This window comes from Dromiciops gliroides, chromosome 1 (assembly GCF_019393635.1).
Source record: "Dromiciops gliroides isolate mDroGli1 chromosome 1, mDroGli1.pri, whole genome shotgun sequence".
NCBI lineage: Eukaryota > Metazoa > Chordata > Mammalia > Microbiotheria > Microbiotheriidae > Dromiciops > Dromiciops gliroides.
The window spans coordinates 307,482,137-307,498,957 of record NC_057861.1 but is presented as its reverse complement, the minus strand read 5'-3'; positions in this window follow the sequence as shown (position 1 = coordinate 307,498,957).

Below are 16,821 nucleotides of genomic sequence, written 5' to 3'. Positions count from 1 at the left end.
GGGAGAAGTATGGTGGGGAGAGTGGAGAAGAATTTTTAGATAAGTTTGGTGATCATCCCCCACTCACACCATAGACAGTGTCATGGATCATGATATGAATGGTGTCCAAATAGGAATGTTAGTTTCCATGTGGACAGGTAGACTTACTCTTTTCTCAAAAAGACTTATCATAATGATATTAACATTAGGGAATATCAAATCCTTTTTTGTCTTAAAGATCTTGTTATAAAGTTAAAACAAATCAGTGACTTCTCCCTCTCTCATCTAGAAAAGTGAAATAGTAGAAAAGAAACCTTTTATGACTTTGGGAAGAAAATTGAGATGCTTTAATATGGTTGTATAAGAGGTCCATAGATTGGAAACATAGACTGGGAAAGAGAGTTCTATTATATTCTTTTCATTTTATGTGCAGGTTGCAGAAAACTTCAATATGGAAGAGTATATTTCAAGCAGTTATTCATGAGCAGCTTGCAATGTTAGTTTTCCACCCTATTAACCTAGGTGTTATTTGATATCCAGTCATTATTCATTTGAATCACACAGACTTTTATCTAACAACAATGAAATCAACAATTATTTACTAAATTCTTCTCATGTGCTTAGCTCTGGAACAACTCTAGAGGGAGATACAAAGGTTAGATTAGAAATGGACCCAGACAGGGACAGCCAAGTGTTGCAGTGGATAAAGCACCAGCCCTGGATTCAGGAGGACCTGATTTTAAATTCTGCCTCAGACACTTGACACTAGCTGTGAGACCCTGGGCAAGTCACTTAACCCTCATTGTCCCACCAAAAAAAAGAAATGGACCCAGACCTCATGTACCCAACAGACTGGTTATATAGGTTACTTTTGCTGGGAATCATTTCTGATATTTGTCTTGTTCTGCTTGCTGTGAAATAGTGACTAAGATTTTACCTCTTGAATCTTTTTGAAACACTTTTTAAATTTTTGATTAAGCAATTGACTTGTCTCATTCTACTATCTGATTTTTTGACTAAAATGCTGTGGCTTATAACCTGTTAACATCTATAGTAGAGATGCATGATTAACAAATTCATGAATGTAGGTTTTGTACTATTTTGGAGGCAATCAGGGTCACATAGTACATTTCTGAGGATGGATTTGAACTCAGGTCCTCCTGACCCCAGGGTCAATGCTCTATCCACTGTGTCACCTAGAATACATCTGTTATGGTAACCTGTTAGTTTTAGTGATAATAAATACCATTTACAAAAAAAAAAAAACACAAACACACAAAAAAAATTTATATGCACTTTATATCCATTATCTTATTTGATACTCACAACCCTGTCAAGTGGGTGTTATTTGTATTCCCATTTGGCACATAATAAAACAGGATCCAAGAGGTTAAGTGACTTGCTCATCAAGAATAACATTGTCGATGTTCAGTTGTTTCAGACTTTCTGTGACCCACTTTGGAATTTTCTTAGCAAAGATACTGGAATGGCTTGCCATTTCCTTTTCCAGCTCATTTTACAAATGAGGAAACAGAGGCAAACTGGATTAAGTGACTTTTCCAGGGTCACACAACTAGTAAGTGTCTGAAATCACAGGAACTCAGGACTTTCTGAATCTTGGTCTAGCACTCTATCCACTGTGCCACCTAGCTGCCCATAGAAAGTCATCTACCCTAAAAATATCTGACAATATTCAAACCCATACTTTCCTGATTCTTTCCACTATGCCATGATGCCTCCTGTTTTAAATAGTTTTAAATATTCATAAGCTTGTAAAAGTTTGACTTATTGACACTTTTCTGATCATCTAATATAAGCCCACTGTTTTATAAATGAAGAAACTAAGGCCTCTCAGGCTTTTATGATTTCCTCAGGTTCATACCATTACTTGTAATACTAATTCAGGTGGCTCTCTATACCAGGGCAAAGAATGTAGGCTGTCCAGAGAGCTCTCTACTTTCATAAGGAAGTACAAAAGTCTTTCTAACTTAAATTGATATTCTTGGTAGGCCTCTGTGTAAAGGGAAAGAATTCTAGGTTGTTAGAGAGTACAGAAACTCTCCTTTCTGTAAAGTGCTTCACACAGTGCCTGGTTTGTAACAGATACTTATTAAATCTGTCCATCCATCCATCCATCCTTCCTTCCTCCCTTCCTCCCTCCCTCCCTTCCTTTCTTCCTTCCTTCCTTCCTGATCATGCTCCCAAGAACCTCATCATCCTGAAAGATTGCAGCAGCCCAGGTAATCACGATGTGCCCCTGTAAAAAAAAAATATTAATAACTAATCTAACCTGGAAAAATTATATAATTGGATCTATGAAAAATTATAATTATATGAAAAATTATAGGTTTAGAAAAAATTATAATTGGGCCGTAAGTCCCATCTGGGGTGCTATTCAAATGTAAAAATATTTTTGATGACTAGCCTAATTTGGGGAGGGCTAATCTGACTGGGGTGACTAATCTGGGGACTTTTGACTATTTGGCTATCTGACTGTCTATCTGACTGATATTAATTTGATGTGGGCCATTTATAAAGTTCCACCACACTGCTCCACTCCCAAAATTGATAAGCAAAAGATTAAGAAGCCTCTTAACTAAATAATCAAAGCAGAGTTTATTTATGAGATACTATTTAAAATGAAGAATACAAGGAAATAAAATGTATGACCTGACTGCATTGCTGTTCCAGTGCTTCCACCTCCTGCCCCTGGAACTTTTTTAATACAATAAGGGCCTTAGCCGCCTCTTGCCTCAGGATATGTTCCACTTTCACTACTCAGGTCCTTTCTTTCTAACTCCAAGCCCCTTTCACTTTGTAAATCCCCCTGCTTCTAACTTTCCTCTCCTTACTGCCACCCCTGAACCCTGGTGTTTCTCTCTCCCCGACCTCTCCTTCCATTCTCCTAGTGCTCCAGTCTTTCTGCTCTCTTAATCTCGTCAGCCTCCCTCAGTCTTGTCTTCTCCAACCTTTGCCTCCCCTCTAATCTTGTCAGCCTCTCCCAAGCTCTGTCAGTCCGGCCTCCTAATCTTGTCCTTCAGCCTCCTCCTCTTGTCCATCCTGTCTCCAGTCCTCCTGTCAGCCCTGTCTCATATCTTGGCAGCTGGCCTTTCCTCCTTGCTCCTAGTCCTTTAGCCTTCTCCTGCGTCCTTGTAGCCCCTGTCTCTCATCTGCCTCCCTCCCCTGTCTAACTCCTAGGTCTATATATATTTTCCTTTTCTCCACTCAAATCTCGGGGCCTTTTTGCACCCCCACAGACCAAGCTAATTCGCCAGCCAGGGCTAAGGCTGGGACTGGGGGGACGCTTGAGCATCACATGCCTCAGCACAGGCTATGCCAGAGCCCGGCCTGGATGAGCCCAGGATCTCTCAGATAGCTCCGCTCAGGGTGGAGGGAGCTATTGCTCCCTCCCCCTAGCTGTCTGACCTGGCGTCTTGTACAGCCCATAGGGCTTTTTGGCTCAGCTGAAGCAGAGGGGGAGGGGCACCAGCACTTCCCACACAGAAGAGACCCTGAGGGCCTAAGGCTTTTTAATCTCAGCCCAAAGGTAGGGTCCCCAGATCAAAATAAATTTCCACACCCCTCTGATTGGAGGAAGAGCTCCTTCCCAAGCCTCCATTTAAAGAGTAGGTCCAGGCCAGGTATCTCTTTATTTCCAACCTACCCACACTGTTTTGGATTTCTTTATCATACCCCTTCATCAGGTATACTTCTTCCTCATGCCCCCACTTTTCACCTTCCTTTTGTTTTCTTCCCCTCTTATATTGTAAGTTCCTTGAGAAGAATTGTCTCTTTTTTTTATTTGTACCCCAAGTCTTTAGCACAGAACATGGCCTATTGTAAACATTGGATAAATGTTTTTTTTAATTAACTAATTAACTAAATGGGGAAAGTGAAATGGGAATCCTTCTTTATCTTCTCACCTGTGAATTATCTCAAATTATTACGATTATTAATAGTATTAACAGAATCATGCTCTTAAGTTTGTGAAGTCCTTTATATGAATTGATCCATTTAAGCCTCATGAGAACCCTTAGTGATACAAGTATTTTAAAGTTGAGGAAAATGAGGTTTAGAGAAGTTAGATAATTTGCCAAAGGATCAGTCTCACAGCTAGGAAGGGATGGAGGCAGGATTAAAACCTAGTTCTTTCTGCCTTCAAAATCCAACACCCTAGGCAGAATTAAACTACTTCTACGAAGGTAGACAGGCAAATCCGTGAACTCATAGGACTTTTAGAGCTGGAAGAGATATTAGAGATCATTTCATCCAACCCCTTCCATCCTATAACAACTTCCAGGGGCTGTCATGAGGATTATATGATATGATATGATAGGATAGGATATGATAGGATATGATATGATATGATATGATATGATATGATATGATATGATATGATATGATATGATATGATATGATATATATACACACATAAATATTCGTATATATATGTGTGTATATATATATATATATATCTGCGTGTGAAACCTTTTACAATCCTTAAAGCTCTTGATAAAATGTCAAATATTTAAAATTTACAGTTTTAGATACAAATGTCTAAGAAGATTAAACGATTTCTTGAAGGTCAGAGAACCAGTTGCAGATGGCCAAGAATAGATAGAACTTAGCCTACCAACTCTATGCCACCACAATTGTCATGATGCCAAAGAAAGTGTTCATAGACTAAAGGCCCAGGATGTTCCATGTATAGTCTAAAAACCAGTAAAACTATTATCACTAAAACCACTGAAAAAAAAATTCTCAACTTTCTTCTGAAACAGTCCAACTCATTTCTTGAATTTTTCCAGATTAAATCTTACATTCTTTTGAGTAGTTGAAGTTTTGATTATATATATATATATATATATATATATATACATATATATATATATACACACACACATACATACATACATGCATACACATACACACACAAATATATGTGTATATGTGTATATATAAAATTCACTTATTGATTTTTCATTAGGCTTTAGGTGAATCTTATTTTTAATAAAATTTTATGAATGCCTTTTTATAGCACAGTTAGTTACCTATTACTCCTTTTTTCTGTTACTCCTTAATGTATTCATATTTAATTCTCCATTGTAATAAAGGGAAACAATTAAACAGAACCAGTCCACACAAAGATTGTACCTAACAGTATATGTAGCATTCCACATCTGTAGCAACCGACATTTTTTTGTGTGAGTGAAGATGAAATTTCAGCTTTAATTCTTCAGGACCAAGATTGATTCTTGTCAAGTTCAGCTGCTTTTAAGCATTGTCTCCATTTACATTATTGTATTGTTGCATATTGTTCTCTTGATTTTACTTGCTCCACTCTGACTCAGTTAATAAAAATTCTTCCTTGCCTCTCTGAATTCCTCTTATCTACTATGTCTTATGAAGACAGCAACAACAATATCAACAGAACAAACCAAAATTTTAATTCTCATACTGCAAGTTGTCCAGTCATTCCACAAATGATGGGCACCCACATCATTTATTTATTTATTTATTTATTTATTTATTTATTTATTTATTTATTTATTTATTCATTCATTCATTTATTTCTTCATTCATTCATTTACTTATTTATTTATTTAATTAATAAAGTATTTTATTTTTTTCCATTACATGTAAAGATAGTTCTCAACTTTTGTTTATACAAGCTTTACAATTTCAGATTTTTCTCCCTCCCTCCCCTCCCTCCCCCTCCCCCAGACAGCAGGCAATCTGATATAGGTTATATATATATACACATAATAACATTAATCCTATTTTTGCATTAGTCATGTTATAAGAGAAAAAATCAGAGCAATGATGAAAAACCTCAAAATAGAAAAAAACAACAGCATCAAAAACAAAAGAAATAGTATGGTTCATTCAGCATCTATACTCCACAGTTCTTTTTTTTCCCTTGGATTTGGAGATCCTCTTCTATCATGAGTTCCCTGGAACTCTTCTGTGCCATTGCATTGGTGAGAAGAATATAGTCCATCACAGTAGATCAACACTCAATGTTGATGATACTGTGTACAATGTTCTTCTGGTTCTGCTCATCTCACTCATCATCAGCTCACGCAAGACCCTCCAGGTTTCTCTGAACTCCTCCTGCTCATCATTTCTTACAGCACAATAGTATTCCATTATTTACTTATTTATTTATTTAGCTATCTCAAAAAGTGTGGCTATGAATACTTCACTTATAAATGGAGTCGTTGCATCTTTTATCTCCTTTGAAGTTGATGCCCAGGTGTGGGATTTCTGGATCACATAATTCTCACATAATTTCAAATTGTGTTGTTGTTGTTTGTCCTTTATTCTCAAAGATGACCATGACATCAGGGTGATATCATGACTTGCACTGAATTGGATTTAAGTGAGGGTTTATAGAGTAGTCTGATAAATTTATAGGTTCAGCAATAGTGCATTCACTTGCCTGACTTCCCATAGCCCCACCAACACTATTTTCATGTTTTGGCATCTTTACCAATTTGAAGGCAGGGAGATGAAACATTATCATTGTTTTAAGGTACATTTATCTTGCTATTAGTGATTTGGAATTCATATGATTGCTAATAGCAAATCTTTTTTTTTCAAAATCTTTTTTCACATATCCTAGGATATGCTTCCTACATTTTGATCTTGGTTTTGGTTGAATGTTCTCTTTTCCTCCTCCTCATCTTTATCTTCTACCACCACTATCATTTTTCCCCACCCCCTTAAATCCAACCTAGAAGCAATAAATTAATCCTTCATGGAGCTTAAGTTCCTTCAAAAACCAAGGCAAGTCATGTATGTCTATATGGTGTCCAAATCTCAGAATGCCTTGATATAGTTATTTTTTGTGAGTTTTCCGAAGGGAGGCCATTTATGGGTGAGCTATGAGGAAGGTATCCAAGGACCAAAGATTTTCTTTCTAAATTTCCTCTTTAAAGTGGTTTGTTGCAGTCTTCTTAAGGTTCCACTGCCAAACTACAGATAATTTCTGCATCTGTAGGTTTCATGATCTGAAAAAGTCAACCATTCCTCTACTGGTCCCTTCCCATGTAATTCAATACAAAAAGTAGGGGCTTGTGAAATATGAGAGATACTTTGTCTGTAAAAGCTGTCACTCATATAAAATTGTAGTGTTTTAAAAGAAATAAGTAAAACTTCAGCCATAACTCTGGATCAAGCTTTCCAAGTCTTCTTTTGTCACAGAAATAAAGCTTATAAATTGGAATTGATTTTTGTAAAGCCTTCACCAAAAAAAAAAATCTAAACATTTTGGAACATCTGTTGTGAACCAAAGGATTTCTTTGAATGCACCCAGCTTCAGAGATCTGTAACTCATTAAATATGATATTATACAAAAGAGATCAGCTCTGTAGCTATGTGTACAGCCTCTGCAGCTTTATTTAATAAGCATTTAAATCTTCCAATCAATGTATCAGCCAAGAAATGTAAATGTAAAATGGTTGCTAAATGCAAGGCAGAGTGATGGGACCTATGGAATATGTTCCTTGTCTTAAATATGCTTATAGTTGAGTGATGGATATGAGACATAAATATATGAAAAGAAATACTATAGAAGAGGTTAGACAAGACAGGTTAATACAACAAAATAAGAAATTCCAGGAGATATTATATTATTACTCACCAATCAATAGGGAAAGGTCTGGACTTGCAGCCACAAATTCCAATTTCAAATCTTGGTTCTGCTTACAGTTATATGACTATGAGCACTCAGCCTCATCTGTAAAATCCTGCTAATAAGATTTAGACTTCACCTAGATCACCAAAGTATACAAAGAGAAGTGTTTTTATAAGCCATTAAACTTTATGCAATTATGGATAGTTATTATTGTTTTGGTGATTTGGAACAATCATTCTTCTCAATTTTATTCAATGGAGTTCAGATTGAAATGGTCCAGGGGCAGCTAGGTGGCGCAGTGGATAGAGCACCAACCCTGGATTCAGGAAGACCTGAGTTCAAATCCAGCCTCAGACACTTAACACTTACTAGCTGTGTGACCCTGGCCAAGTCACTTAACCCTAACTGCCTCACCAAAAAAAAAAAAAAAAAGAAGAAGAAGAGAAGAAGATTGAAATGGTCCTGGAATGAATCACCATACAGATATTATTTTATATGAAATTTGATCATTTATTGGGTTACTAATGAATTATTTATTATTTTAATTATACATTTTTAATAATTAAAAAATATTCTATGCACTATTGCACAGGTAAAAAGATAACTGTCTTTTATGGTTGTATTAGAACGTAATTTCAGCTTCTGTAGACTTGCTGAAATCATCATTAGTAAAACTCCAGCAATTGGTAGGATAATGGCAACCAGGTCATATAGTAGATGGAGAACTGGGCCTGGAGTCCAGAAGACCTGAGTTGAAATCCAGCCTCAGACATTTCCTAGTGTGATGAAATAATGGGATTTAGCAGATACTCAAAGACCCACCTGGAGATTAATCTATACTGATTGAATCAAGTGAGAGTGATTGACAGCTGATTAAGCCTATTTCAAGTTAATTGGATTGTAATCACACCTGGCTATCCCTTAAGAAGGTATTGTTCTCAGAAACTAGACTGTGAACTCAACTTGAGAACACCTTCAAAGCCAATGGATTTGGATGACACCAACCAATCACCTTGAAGCAGTGTGTAAGGACCGCCTCTGTTCCAGATCTATAAAAAACTTCCACAAACAGCTTGCTAGTGTGTTCCTGATTAAAGCAGGCTCGTGGAAGAGGACTTCAGGAAGAACCCAACCAGGCTGGAACTCTAGGCTAGACTGGAGCTGAAACTTCTGATTTAAGGCGACCACAATTTAGATTTTAAACATCACACTAGCTATGTGGTCCTGGGCAAGTGCTACTTCCCAGGGTTGTTGTAAGGACCAAGTGAGATAATTATAAAATACAATTAGTACAGTGCCTGACACATAGTAGATGCTTTGTAAGTGCTTTTTCCTTCTTTCCTTGATGGGGATAATATACACCTCTTCCCATTTGGTGTTCTTTCATTACATGAAGATTATGAGTATTTGGCATTGTGAATTTATCAAAGATGCTATTCCTTTGTTTTCATAGATCAATCCCTATCTCTATCTCTATTTATATGTATATCTATATCTATCTATATCTGAATAATTGTGGGCACCAAATAGGTCCATGATCATGTCAGAACTGTTTATTGGTCTATATCTCAGGAACATTTTGGCATCCATATTTGTTATTTGGAGGTTTGACATCTGCTAACCCTTGAAAGACAGTGAGCCTCTGATTTTCAATTATATTTAGGAAGTCATGTCTTCCTAGATATTTTGTCAGTACTGTCATCTCCCTGAGTTCAAATCTGGCCTCAGACAGTTACTAACTGTGTGACCCTGGGCAAGTCACTTAACCCTGTTTGCCTCAGTTTCCTCATCTGTAAAATGAACTAGAGAAGAATATGACAAACCATTCCTTGCCAAAGAAAAACACCAAATGGGGTCACAAAGAATCAAACGTTACTGAAAAAAATGATTGAACAGCAATTTTCATTCTGTAGTTTTATCTTCTATAATTTCTAGTGTTTCATTGAATAATGGGCATTCAGACTCCTTAGGGGTAAGACCGTGACTTCCTGGTGTAGGGGCTGGTGTGCTGGATGCTGAGTCAGGCTTCAAAAACTCCCTCAGATATTTATTAGATGTGTGATACTGGGCAAAGAACTTAACCTCTCTGGGCCTCAGTTTTATCATCTGCAAAATGAAAAGGTGGTGATATAATTTGAAGATTCTTAACAAGTTCTTCATAGAATCATTCCAACTCCAGGTCTCCTGAAATATATTGTGTTATATACACTGCAGTGATCTTCATAGTGGTCTTCCTGTAAAGGCTTGTCATGATTAGAGCTTCCATGCTGAGTATTGGATGACAATTGCACTACCAGCCTGGATGAGATAGGGAGACAAAGTCTAAGTAGAGATAGATAGATAGATAGATAGATAGTTAGTTAGATAGATAGATAGATAGATAGATAGATAGATAGATAGATAGATAGATAGATGGATGATAGATAGACAGATAAATAGATAGAAAGACAAATAGATAGACAGATAAATAGAAAGATAGATAAATAGATAGATAGATGATAGATAGATAGATAGATAGATAGATAGATAGATAGATAGATAGATAGATAGATAGATAGATAGATAGATAGATAGAGGATAGAGATAATATATACATAGAGCATGGGAGGCAAGGATAGATAAAAGAGAGAGGGGGAAGAATAGATACAGATAGAGAGAGGAGGATGGAAGGATAGAAATGAGGGGGAAGGATGGATGGATAGATAGCTATATAGAGATAGATAATACATAGAGAGGGCGAGGGAAGGATAGATAAGAGAGAGGGGGGAAGAGAGATGGATACAGATAGAGAATGGAGGATGGAAGGATAGATAGAAATGAGAGGGGGAAGGAAGATAAAGAGAGACAGGTAGACAGACAGATAGGTAGATAGATTAGATAGATAGATGATAGATATAGATAGAAGGGGAAAGGATATATAGAATAGAGGGGGGAAGGATAGATTGATGATAGATATAAATAGAGAGGGGGAGGGAAGGATACAGGAGAAAGGATAAAGAATATTAATATTGTCAGGATATATTTCCACCATTAGTGTGACCTCCAGTAGTGTTCAGCGTTCACCAGACAAGTAGTTCACATCTGGAACACTGACTTCTATGTTAATGCTGATGGATAGTCTCAAAACTGCCATTCTTGTGATTCTCTGTCTCCTTTTCCATCACTCTGCCAGTGATCTGTAGAACTGTTTAGAGAATCACATGGTATTCAAAAGCCATTTTGCCCCTTTATTTCTTGGCTTTCTGTGGTGAAAGAAATAATCAACAAGTGGTCAGTCTTCTAGCGATGAGCTTTTTTAGCCTTAAACTGCTTGCTCTTTCTGAAAGTATTATGTATGTGCTTGTCTGCTTCACATGTATGTTGCAACCCCCTGTATGATATCAACTATTCAACGTCAGGGATTCTTTTATTATTTTGTCTTTGAAACAACATTGCCTTGCAAACAGTAGGTACTTAGTGAAAGCATGTTGGTCTGTATTGTATCCAGGGAAATCAGTTATAATCTGTTATTAGGAATATGCTTGGTATACTCTTTCCATCAGGATAGAACATTCTAGAATTTTTAATCTTCTGATTTGTTTCTAAAGGCAGCTAGCTGACACAGTGAATAGTGTGCCAGGCCTGGAGTCAGGAAGACTCATCTTCCTTAGTTCAAATCTGGTCTCTTGCTGTGTGACCCAGAGCAAGTCACTTAAGCCTATTAGTCTCATTTTTCTTATCTGAAAAATGAGCTGAAAATGAAATGGAGAACCACTCCAGCATCTTTGCCAAGAAAACCCCCAAATGAAGTTACAAAGAATTGAATATGACTGAAGCAATGACTGAACAATAGTTTCTAAGAACTCGGTATCATCTTTATGCCAAACTGAGGCAATAGAACTGATCTTTGGTGAAAGAAATATCATAAATGGAAACAAACTGTGTTCTCATAGTAAAATATAAGCTTTTTGAGGGCAGGCTATCTCACTTTTATATCTGCATCCCAAATGCCTAGAACTGAGCTTAATAAGTACTTGCTGATTCATTAAAATTCATTGTTATCTCTTGTGTCTATTCAGTCAGTGGAGTTTAAAAAAAAAAAATTTCACTAGCTCCAACCTTTATGAGGCTGTCAAGTTACTTTTCTCAAATTAAATAAAGCATTTGCAGAAGACCTGTTTAAGATAATTTTGATTTATGTGCAAGATTTGTAAGTCTCTGTGAGGAGATTATATCTATTTTAAGCCATAACAATACCCTGCTGATTGCAAAAATACCATAAACATTAATTATTTTTTAAAAATTTTCTGCTTTTGTTTTCTTTCTAAAGAGTAAATATTAACAAAAAATAGCTGCTTAGTGAGCTTTATGATGACCAATGTCAGCAGGAGAATTGCAGTCATTTTGTAATGAGGAGAGGGGATGCAATCTTTCGTGGAGGGCTCTCATCTCTAGGATCTAAACTTTAGTTTTCTTTAAAAGATCCATGTTAGGAGATGAAAATGCCTTTTTCTTTTTCAAGCACTGGTTTGCCTTTGATACTAAAATGTTGTTGCATAGTTCTCATAAAGCAGACTGTGTTAGCAATGAAGAGGCTATCAGTATTGTAACACCTTAAGGTCTATCACCCCTACAAAACCCTTGTCACTATAATTGCAAATTCCCTGGAGAGCTCGCTCTAATGACCCATTTACATTAAAGCTTTTAAATTAGATTTCAATCTTAATTTCACTTGAAATGTTACCCTAGAGTAATCATTCCATTATAAATCATTTTATTTGATTTTATGGAATTGCTCAATTACAAGAGACGTATTGAAACAAAGTAAAGATATCTCTAGAAAAAATGGAGACAGAGGGTAGAGTCTGTATGACTTTGAAAAAATGTTATCAGTCAGTGAAAAACTTGGTCATTTATAAGCCATACAATGTCTTACAGTACTTGAACTGTGGTATATTGTGTACTAGAGATAATTGGTGTACTGTGGGGATTTCAATAGCTATCAAGACTTTCAACTTGAGAAATATTAGCAGGGAAAGAAGGGGGAACATCCCATGTCACAGGTAAAGGAATAATTAAACTTTCATGTCATAGTCTTATCCTGGGAAGACACATCTTTGTGATTGCCAGTTCACAGATTATTTTTTTTTTAACTGTTGTAGTATTTATTGAAAGAGTTCTTGTGGGTGGGGGGTGGGAATGGAGGGGGGAAGAGGAGTTGGAAGACAAAGTTTTTAAAAAATTGATGTTAAAATTTTGTTTTTACATATATTTTGGAAAATAAAATTCTATTGAAAAAAAAGAAAGAGTGACAAAATTATGCAATTGATGTTCATTGGATGAATAAGCCTTTCACCCATGCTCAAGCCCTGTGGGATTTGTGTTAGAAGGTCATTTGACAACTTTGCCCTGATATTGCCTTTACTTTTTCTTTTGTTGTAAAGATGATCTATTCCTCTATTTTAAATTTTTTGGAACAGAGTGGGATTTGCTTATTTTTTATGTCTTCTCAAAGAGTGGGGAATGGTGAGGGACAGGGAATAGAGAATCTGGAATGGAAACCAAAATAAAATTGCATTTTTAAAAAGAAAGAAGTATAGGCTGAGGTATAACTTCTAGGGTGTACTCTTCTCCAACCCCCCCACACACACAATGATAGGGCTTATGTAACAAATCATATTTTAATTACATTCTAAAATAGAGGGATTAGAATGGAGATGTTCGTCAGTCCTATTATCTAGAGTTTTATTTTTTCCTCAATTACATGAAAAAAATTCTAACATCCATTTAAAAAACTTTGTGTTCCAAATTCTCTTCCCCCCACCCCACAAAAACTCAAGAAATTCAATATAAGCCATGCATGTGTTGTCATGAAAGACATTTCCATACTAGTCAGGCCGTGAAAGAAAACTGACAAAAAAATTTGAGAAAAAAAAAACTAAAAAAAAATTATGCTTCAATCTGTATCCAGACACCACCAGCTCTTTCTCCAGGGATGGATCATACTTTTCATAAAAATTTCAGAGTTGTCTTGGATAATTATGTTGCTGAGAAGAGCCAAGTCATTTATAGTTGATCATCTTACAATATTGCTGTTACTTTGTATAAAGTACATTTCACTTTGCATCAGCTCATGTAAGTCTTTCCAGGTTTTTCTTAGTGCATCCTGCTCATCATTTCTTTAGCACAATAGTGTTCCATCATAATCTCATACCACAATTTGTTCAGCCATTCTCCAATCGATGGGTATCTCCTCAATTTCAAATTCTTTGCACCAGAAAAGGGCTAACATAAATATTTTTGTACATATAGGTCCTTTAACTTTTTGGTTTTTATCTCTTTTTGGAAACTGACATAGTATTGGTATTACTAGGCCAAAGAGTATGCATAATTTTGTAGCCCTTTAACCATAGTTCCAAATTGCTCTACAGACCATTTGAATCAGTTTACAACTCCATCAATGGTGCATTAATGTCACATTTTCTCCATTTCCCCTATAATATTTGGTATTGTTTTGACTTGCATCTTTCTGCTCAATGGTGAGTTAGAGCATTTTTTTCATATAGCTATAGATAGCTTTGATTATTTCATCGGAAAACTACTCACATCTTTTGATCATTTATCAATTGGGGAATAGGTCTTATTTTAATAAATTTGACTCAGTTCTCTATGTGTTTGAGAAATGAAGCCTTTGTCAGACAAACTGGCTTCAAAATTTTTCACAGTTACTATAGATAACCATATTTCCCTCCATCCTATTCCCTCCCTGTGAGATTTACTCTATTCTCTATCTCATTTTGCCCTATCCCTCCTCAAGTGTTTTCTTTCTGACTACCCCCTCCCCCAATCTGTCCTCCCTTCTATCATACACCCACCCTTATCCTCTTCCCCTCCTACTTTCCTTCATGGTAAGATAGATTATTATACCCAGTTGAGTGTGTATGTTATTCCCTCTTTGAGGGAATTCTGATGAGAGTAAGGTTCACTCACTCACCAGCATCTCCCCCATATTCCCCTCCACAGTATATGTTTTTCTTGCTTCTTTTGTGAGACACTTTACCCCATTCATCTTCTCCCTTTCCCTTTCTCTCAGTGCATTCCTCTCACCCCTTAATTTTATTTTTAAAGATATCATCCCTTGATATTCAACTCATATCTCTGCCCTCTGTTTAAATATACTCCATCCAGCTGCCCTAATAATGAGAAAGTTCTTATGAGTATCATCTTCCCATGTAGGAATGTAAACACTTTTACCTTTTAATATCCCTTATGATTTTTTTTCATGTCTACCTTTTTAATGCTTCTTTAGAGTCTCATATTTGAAAGTCAAATTTTCTATTCAGATCAGGTCTTTTCATCAATAATGCCTGAAAGTTCTTTCTTTCACAGAATTCCTATTATTTTCCTTGAAGGATTATACAAGTTTTTCTGGTGTGATATTTAAAATCTAAATGTGTGGTTGCTTTAAATGAGAAGATTTGGCACTAGTCTTTGGGCATTAAGCATTTATTAAAGCATACTAGGTATTAATGAAAAGGGAACATGTGGAGTTCAGAAAGTTAAGAAAAGGCATTTCTAGCCTAGAGTTCCAGCCTGGTATGGTTCTTCCTCAAGTCCTCCACCACAAGCCTGCTTCAACCATGAACTGTTCAAGCAAACTGAGTGTGGAAGCTTTTTATAGGTCTGGAGGAGGAAAGGCGATCCTTACACAATGCTTCAAGCTGATTGGTTAGCATCATCCAAAACCATTGGTATACTGGACTTGAGGGTGATCTTGTTTTGATTTTATAGTCCACAGCCTCTGTGAACACTCCCTCTTGGGAGTCAGCCAGGTGTGGCTTTAATTGAATTAACTTTAAGTAGGTTAATCAGCAAAGTCAATCACTCTCAATCAGTCTCACTTAATTCAATCAGTTCTAAATTAATCTCAGGTGGGGCCTTTGGGTATCTGCCAAATCCCATTATTTTCTCACACAGATTAGGTGATTCTTGGTTGTAATCCCAGTTCCTTTGCCCTCCAGAATATCATATTCTAAACCCTCTAATCCTTTAATGTAGAAGCTGCTAAATCTTGTGTTTTCCTGACCATGGCTCTACAATATTTGAGTTGTTTCTTTCTGGTTGCTTGCAATATTTTCTCCTTGACCTGGGAGTTCTGGAATTTGGCTATAATATTCCTGGGAGTTTTCATTTTAGGATCTTTTTCAGGAGGTAATCAGTAGATTCTTTTCATTTCTATTTTATCTTCTGCTTCTAGAATATCAGGGCAATTTTCTCTGACAATTTTTTAGAAGATGATGTCTAGGCTCTTTTTTATCATGGATTTTAGGTAGTCCAATAATTTTCATATTATCTCTCCTGGCTCTATTTTCTGAGTCAGGTTTTTCCCCCGTGAGATATTTCACGCTCCCTTCTATTTTTTCATTCTTTTGGTTTTGCTTCACTGTTTCTTGGTTTCTCATAAAGTCATTAGCTTCCATTTGCTCAATCCTAATTTTTAAGGAGTTATTTTCTTCAGAGAGCTTTTGTACCACACAGTAGTAAATGACTGTAGTAAATCTACTGTTTAATAAACCCAAAGAGTCCAGCTTCTGGGATAGGAATTCAGTATTTGACAAAAACTGCTGGGAAAACTGGAAGATAGTATGGCAGAAACTAGGCATAGACCAATATCTTACATCTTATACAAAAATAAGGTCAAAATGGGTTCAGGGTTTAGACATAAAGAGCTTTTGTACCTCCTTTTCCATTTGGCCAATTTGCCTTTTCAAGGCATTTTTCCCCCTCATTCACTTTGTGTATGTACCTCTTTTACCATTTGGCCTTGTCTGGTTTTGAAGGTGTTATTTTCTTTAGTACTTTTTATGTCTCCTTTACCAAGTTGGCTTTTTTCATGATTTCCTTGCATCACTCTCATTTCTCTTTCCTTTTTTTTCCTTTTCCTCTCTTACTTTATTTTCAAAGTCCTTTTTGAACACTTCTTTGGCCTGAGAGCAATTCGTATTTTTCTTGGAAGCTTTCACTTTGTTGTCTTCTTCTAAGGAGTTATTTTGATCTTCTTGTTCACCATAGAAACTTTCTAGGGTTAGCATTATTTTTTCTGTTTGCTCATTTTCCCAGCCTATTTCTTAACTTTTAACTCTTTGTTAAAGCGGGGCACTGCTTTCAGGATGGAGAGCACACTCGCCATAAATTCAGGAGGTTTATGCAACTGTTTTCAGAGA